General features: G+C 45.4%; 1 pseudogene; it reads left to right on the top strand.

The window, feature by feature from the left end:
- Positions 1 to 333: 333 nt before the first annotated feature.
- Positions 334 to 4,560, top strand: LOC127314106 (two-component response regulator ORR25-like; annotated as a pseudogene).
- The last annotated feature ends 3,252 nt before the right edge of the window (positions 4,561 to 7,812 follow it).

Below are 7,812 nucleotides of genomic sequence, written 5' to 3'. Positions count from 1 at the left end.
ATACAAAACTAAATTGTAACGGCACAAATTATAAATTATGGAGTAGAAGACTGGCGGCTGCACGGGGGGGCGTGAGCGTGCGCCTTCCCTCTCCGGTAGGGGACCACAGCGCGACTCCCACTGCACCCCCGGCCCTATAAATTGCGCTCCCCGCATGTCCTATAGACCATCTACCTTTCTCTCCCCTCTCTATTCAAGTAGACCATTCTTCCTCCATCGAGGGATCCATTAGAGGAAGGTTGGTATGGTGGAGGTTTTAGGGGTGATTGTTGTGGTGTTCTTCGGGTTTCTCTGGGATTTTGGTGTTGTTTCCTTTTATATCTTTGTTTAATTATGGGTGTTGTTTCCATTTATATGTTTGTTAGATAGGAAGGCATGGCCAGCGGTAATCGAAGGCATGGAAAGGAACCGTCTATGGTGGCGGAAGACAACTTCCCGGACGGGCTGCGCGTGCTCGCTGTCGACGACGACCCCGTCTGCCTGAGGGTCCTAGCGGCCGTCCTACGCCAGTGCAACTACAAGCGTGAGTGCTCTCGATCTCCCTCATCCTCCTCTTCTTTTGCCCTAACCCATTAGAACCAATTAAAGCTTGGATTAAGTATTGCCATGCTTGCTTCCTTGGGTTTGATGCAGCAACAATTGTGACGGACGGAATGACGGCACTGAAGATGCTGAGGGAAAAAGGGGAGGAGCAGTTCGACCTGGTGATCACCGACGTGCACATGCCGAACATGGACGGCTTCCAACTCTTGGAGATCATTGGCCTCGAGATGGATCTGCCAGTCATTAGTATAATTAATCTCTCTTGCACTGTCCAGCGTTTCCAGCTCATGTTTTACTAATTATTTGTTGTCTAGCTCATGGTCATTAAGAACATTTACTAGTCCTCAGTCACGGTTAGCAATGTTTCTATATATGGTACGAGTACATGCATTGAGTGGTATAGAAGCACGTTCATATATGTGTTGTTGCGCACACACACCTCCTAGTTTTCGTAGAGAAAATCAAACAATTTTTTTTCTCGAATTGGGTACATGCAACTTTTTATTAAATTACTATCAAATGAATGCATCATATTTATCGGCATGGAGCAATGTGGTCCCATCTAAGCGTTCGTCTTTTAGCTCGGATGGCTAGAGGGGAGCCGAGCGGAGGTGGAGCGACACATGGGTTAGGTGGGGAGGGTGGGACCAGCTGTGGTGGCGGTTCACAAAGGCGGGGTGCTAGAAGAGATGATAGGTGAGGAGATGGTGGTGATGGTTATGGTTAGGAGTCATGGGAGATGGCAACTCATATGAGGAGCCTACCTCTCAAGATTAGGATCATATTCTTTTGGAAAGAATCCAATTTGAGCCCGAACCAATGTGGTCCCATCTTACCTTGCACCAGTTAGATCGGACGGCTAGTGGAGTGCATGTGGAGCGACACATTAGTTATGTGGGGGGGGGGGGGGGGTGTGCCGGTTCATGCGAGTTTGTGGTACAAGATATATAATTCTGGCTAATTTGCTTTTCTTAATTTTATACCTAATGCATGAACTCTGCAATTCTATACTAGTGATACGAAAACCAAAATAAATAGATACATATGGGTATCAGTTGAACTCATGATGGGTCTTCTAGTAATTAATTATTGAAGTCTCCGTCTTCAACTAAGTTCTATTCATGCTTAAAAAAGAGACAGTTTTTATACTTCACTTGACATCGGTTGATGGTCTTAAACCTATTTACTTGAGAATAGCATATAAACTAGAAGTGCCTCTTTTATGGATGTATATAAAGTAGTTTCATCAATTTTAGAGAAACTGTAACTAAAACACAAGTTTATTTGTCTAAATTTTAATAATAAAACTGTTTGCCATGCTAATAATCATACAAAACCTGAAATTTCAGATGACCTCTTTACAAGTATAAGAAAATTGCCTGGGACGATAGCTACTACTCTGTACCTAATAGGCTAGGGAAAAAAGGTGGTCAATGACAATACTTGATCTTGAAGTTCAGCAATAATTATAAGTTATGAACATGGTGTAATGGTTTCTATATATGCATTGTGTTCCGGTTAGTTCTGTGACCATTATTTCTGATTCTTTCTGTTGGGTGTGTAAACTTTACCCCGCCTATTTTTCTTTGAAGCATCAAACTGACCGTTGCCGTGATGCAAGTTTTCCCATCATGTGTAACATATTTGCTTCTCCAATTGGGCTGTCATTAAAAACATTGAACTCAAATATCTGATCTGGAACAATTTGGATAATTCCATGTATGTTTTGTAGTTTTTAAATTTCCAAATTCCAAAGCTAAGTCTCTGGCCATATATCACGCAGTGCTATCTGCAAACGGAGAAAAGGCGACTGTGTACAAGGGGATAAAGCATGGGGCATGTGACTATATTGTGAAACCCGTGAATATCAAGGAGATCAGAAACATATGGCAGCATGTTGTAAGGAAAAACCACATCGCTGTGACCTACATCAGCAGTGACAGTGACGATGCTGATCAGAGGGTGGGGCAACCATTGATTGCTGAGGGTGGCACAAAGAGTAAGAAGTGCTCAAAGCATAAGAGAAAGTATAGAGATGGCTCTGATGAGAACACAGAAAGTAGGAGCGTACGGACCACCCAGAAGAAACCAAGGCTATCATGGACCGGTGAGCTGCACAACAGGTTCCTGGAAGTTGTCAACCGACTCGGCATCGACAGTAAGATCTCACAAAAATTTCATTGTTTATTCACCAAAAATAATTTATGGTTTTTTGGATTTGTTTTAATTAACAAAATGTTATGATTACGTAAATGCAGGAGCGGTTCCAAAGACGATATTACAAATGATGAATGTCCATAACCTTAGTAGGGAGAGTGTTGCGAGCCATTTACAGGTTAAACTTCTATATATCCTTATGATTGTTTTCATATTATTTCCAGACTAACAAATTTTCGTTTATTAGTCCAAACTTTAGTGATGCATCTTTTATGTAGATGTGTGTAAGAATATAATGTTTAATTTGTGAAAACGTGAGACATATTGCATGCCCCCAACATGTCTAACGCTTTTGAAACACCTTCATATCTTTTTTGCTTTGCACATACCTTCCATTTTTTCCCATGAACTTGAATCTCATATATGGTCTTGCATATATCTTTCCATTTCAGAAATATCGGCTCTATCTGAAAAGAGTCATCGATGACTCCACGAAGCCTAATCCTTTGGGTGATTTGTTTGAGCGTAGGAAGTCCTCCTACATGGCCATGGGTCACCAGGTAGTCCCGCTCCTACCGCCGTCAGCCCTTTGTTCTTTTGGTTCACAAAATATCTACGTAGGTCCTCCATCAATATTAGGACCTCAAGGTCTTTCCGTTCAGCCCATGAATTGGGCCACAGGCACAGTTGGCAATGCTGGCCTCATGCCTGACACAGGAAGCCACCACGCTTCAGGTCCTCCGGTCGGCCCATTGGAAAAAACATCAGATCACCGTATGCAGGATGCATTTCCTCGTATGTATGCACCTGCTCGTATCCGTTCTCGCAAATCCTACGAGAGCGTCCTGCGTGGGAAACTGTTGGAGGCGAGCACAAGCCTGGTGCCTTCCTCCCATCCTGGCTGCTCCTCCTTTCTAGCAGAAATGCCAAATGACGAGTTGTTAGAACCTGCAAACCAGTTCCCGGTGCAGCCTCCAGAACTGATCGGCCATTTCTCTGGTCCGATGGGCATGGCATCTTCTGGCGACGCCCAGTTCCAGAACCATGCTGGGAACTATAGCAATCCCTGGCAGAATGTGGCACCATCAAGTTCTGTTTGTCATATGGTTGGAGCACCTCTCATCCCATCATCACAGGTGAGCGTGAACCTTCCCCATATCAACCAGCAACTGACTGGGGAGATGGCCATGTTTCAGAATGAGCAGCAGCAGATTCAGATGGCAGGGACCAACATCAACAACACCACATCTGCGGGTGTCTACAGTGAGCGGATGACGCCATTATTCAACATGGCAAGCAACACAGCCCCATTAGAGATGACCAATGACAACTTCTCACCGATGAATCAGATGATGGTCAATGGCAGAAGCACTAGCTCTCCAGCGCCTAACCTTCAGGCAAGCAACCCTGCGGCGCCGTCCGCTCAGATGGTTAATGGTGGTGGAAGCATCAGCTCCGCATTTCCTGGCCATCTGAACAGCTCTTCTGAGCCGCTGACTCAGATGGTTAATGGTGGTGGAAGCAGCAGCTCCGCATTGCCTGGTCATCTGGACAACTCTGTGGGGCCGCAGACTAACATGTTTAATGGCGGGGAGGGTACATCTGGCATTCTACCTGAGCAAGATGACACAGCTGAGCTAGAAACTCCTGATGATCAGCCAACCTACAGCACTTCCAACTTCCTGGAGGATCTTTTTGCCAGCATGGCTAATCAGGTAACAACTTTTCTCTTTCACTCTACCTATTTTTCAGGCTCTGCATTTGAATTTGCTGAGCACGTCAGGTGTAACTGAATCTAAACTTCTTTTCTTACTGCAGGATTTCAATCCGGATGCTACTTTGTTTGATGAAGAATATTAGTCCCTTTGTTAGCCCCACCTGCGCCAGAAATGTCTCCGCATTTTGTGCAGGCCCGATGCTGATCATGGCCTGATGCTGATCATCTTCTTGCACATTGCATCTGCGGAGTTGTGCGAAAAAACGCCGAATTGTAGTAGGTAGTTAGAAGCGGTGTGGGCTTCTACTTTACTTCAGCCTTTGTTTTAAATTCTCCTTGTGTTTTAAGGATCATATAATAACTTTATGTTCCCGGAGTCGAAGAGGGTGTGCGGAATAATTGGCTATACGCATCGTCGATGCAAGAGCCCTGGTTGTAATAAGACTTCCATTTCCTAGAATGGAAATAAGTTTATGTTCTGTCATATGGAACCATTTTTCATGTACTTGTTATCAGTGCAATGCTGCCTCTATTCCTGAGATTCCTCTGCAAATAAAAACATGACCAGCATTGGACCTGCACATCACAGGCACAGAAGTTCCAAAAGTGACTGTTCAAGTTTTATAATTTCTGATGTTGAGTGACAGATGCTACTGAATTTGCAGTTGCCCTAATGTGTTATCTTAATTTTCTTTGTCTATATCACCCTGTAAATCACAAGAAAATCTTTGTATTTTGTGTGGAGCGAAATATTTCTTTGAGGTAGACATACAACAACTTGCGCAGTACAAAAACTTGCCAATTGGGAAGAACCGATCCACAAACTTGTGCCATGTAGCATTGTTGTCTTTTCGAAACAACATCTTCCTTTCGCAGCCGTGACCTTCCATATATTTCCCTAGGTGCACAGCCGTGCGGCCGTCCACTTCGCAGCCGTGTGTCCGGTCGAACCGGTGGCAGATGTACGCGCCGCCACCGATGGAGTAGATCCCATCGCACAGGATGGCGAAGACGCATCGTCGAGGGAGGAGAGGCGACCGCCTTGTGCTCACGAATCCACTGTCGCTGTCCCGGCGTGTTTGGCGGTGTTCCGCGGTTATCCTGCCAAGACGGAGCGCTCAGCGAGGCGTACCAGCACCGCGCACTTAGCGGCGAACGTGCCCATCCTGGAAGCTTCTAGGGAGAGAACCTGGGCATGACGATGGGCACCAATGGCGTGCACTGTTCGACGGCCTCGCCTGGGCTTGTGCTCAGTGCTCACTACCGGCATGGTGGCATGCGCGCCCGCCTGGATATCTCGAGCGCGGGCTCAAGGCATACGTGGAGGATTTCAGGATGCACATCGAGTTTAAGGCCGACCGCTCTGGAGAGCATCCACGGCGGACCTTAGCGTCTAAGCCGGCGAGGCCATGGACATCACGGTGTGCGCGAGCTGCACTGAGTTGTGAAGCTGTCAAACTTGTTAGCGGACCAAGTGTGCTTAAAATATGTTGATTAAACTAGCAAATTTCAGGAGATGTAGCAGCTACACAACACCATTGTTAATTCTGAAAGGAAAACAGGTAGCCAAAATTGTTACTTCGTTCACCAATAGCTTCACCAACAGACCACCATTACACGGAACTGCAAAACACTGAATCTCAACTACATGAACAGAACATTACACCAAAGTCGCTCCATACAGCATGAATGTTTTTCTTTTCCGAGTACCCCAAGAAGATATGCGAGTTTTGCATTTAGATGGAAGAAAGATAAAAACCATACAAGAGGGCACCACCGTCCCCAACAACCACAGACGGTCGGGGGTATGTCAGCGCTGATCCTGGACGGAGCGCTGTTTGGGCTCTAGCGCGCCAACAGCAGCACGAACGCTCGGACCACTTGGGAGCACCAATTTCGGATCAAATTTGGGCTGTCTGATGGACAAGGATCATCCATGACCAACGCGGTATGGGATATTCTTTGGCAGCTACGTGTTCCTGCAAAAATAAAAATATTTTGGGTGGAGGGCGTTGCATGGTTTGATCCCAGGGTTGGGTGTTTTGGCTAATAGACACATCAAAGTATCTGCACAATGCCCAATATGTTTGCAAGGTTCTGAAGATATCAGGCACCTGATGTTTACATGTAAGAGAGCAAAAGAAGTTTGGAAATTCTTGGGACTCGAAGAAGTAATCAATAATGCGGTTAGCCTGGATAGATTGGGATCAGTGGTTCTGGAAGAAATACTAAGAAGTCCTATAAAAAAATCACCGATTCTTGGTCAGCTCGGCTTGCAAGAAATTGTCCTAGTAGCTTCTTGGTATATTTGGTGGCAGCGGAGAGGAGAGAGGGTAGCGCCACCAGTGCGATCTGCTTTATCGATACAAGCTCTCACCCTGAACTATGGATTGGCGGCAAAGAAATCAACCCCAAGGCAGGTACAGTGGCTTAAACCCCCGCGGAATAAATATAAGGCTAACATTAATGCATCATACTTCCCAAATGGGATGGGGCAGTGGCAGTAGTAATACGTAATGATCATGGCGAGGTGATAGCGGGTGGTGCATGGCCAAAACGAAATTTGCTGGATGCTATGATAGCTGAGGCGGAAGCTCTTCGACATGGCCTTCATCTTATTGAGAGTATTGGATGTTCACCGGTAATTGTTGAATCGGATTGTTTGGAGTTAGTGGAGTCCTGTAATGGTGCTGAACTATGGAGCCCATATACACCTATCATTGCAGATTGCTTTGAGATAGCTCAACGACTGGGTATGATCACATTTCAACATTGTCCAAGAGAAGGAAATAAGGTCGCTCATAATCTTGCTAGGTCCTGCTTCGAAGCGGATAATATGATTACTTGGGATATTGATCCTCCTAGACAGGTTTCTTTAGATGCTTTAGATGATTTAGCTGTTTTGAACAATGTTGTAATCGAATCTTGATGTTTAGCAGCAAGTTCCAGACGCACTCTTTTCCTTACCAGGGTACCGAAGGGGACTGGAAGGTTTATAATGAGGCGGCATGCTAGCTTTAATATATGTTTAACTTTCAAAATAAAAACGCACGGACCACTTGGGTCACAAACTCCTCCAACATTGGATGCAGCTCGCCTTCCCGGGCAGCGCGGTACCAGCCACGGGCGGAGCGTAGTGGAACCGAAAGTGGGATGCTGCCCACCCCCTCTTTCCAAAAGAGCTAATTACATTGCTAGTCCAATAACTTGCACCATGTGATAGTTTAGTCCTACATCTTGCAAAGTGTGGTACTGCAGTCCTAGAACTTGTATCATATGTGAAGTTTTGGTCCTCCATCAATCAAAAATAGACATATGGCGTTGTAGTTTTTGCAAAAAAAAAAACATAATATTTTTTAATATGCCCGTGTGACCTTGATGCCATCTTACATGTG

Source organism: Lolium perenne, chromosome 7 (assembly GCF_019359855.2).
Source record: "Lolium perenne isolate Kyuss_39 chromosome 7, Kyuss_2.0, whole genome shotgun sequence".
In the NCBI taxonomy this organism is placed as follows: Eukaryota; Viridiplantae; Streptophyta; class Magnoliopsida; order Poales; family Poaceae; genus Lolium; species Lolium perenne.
The sequence above is the reverse complement of the archived record's forward strand: the minus strand, read 5'-3'. Positions and strand labels throughout refer to the sequence as shown.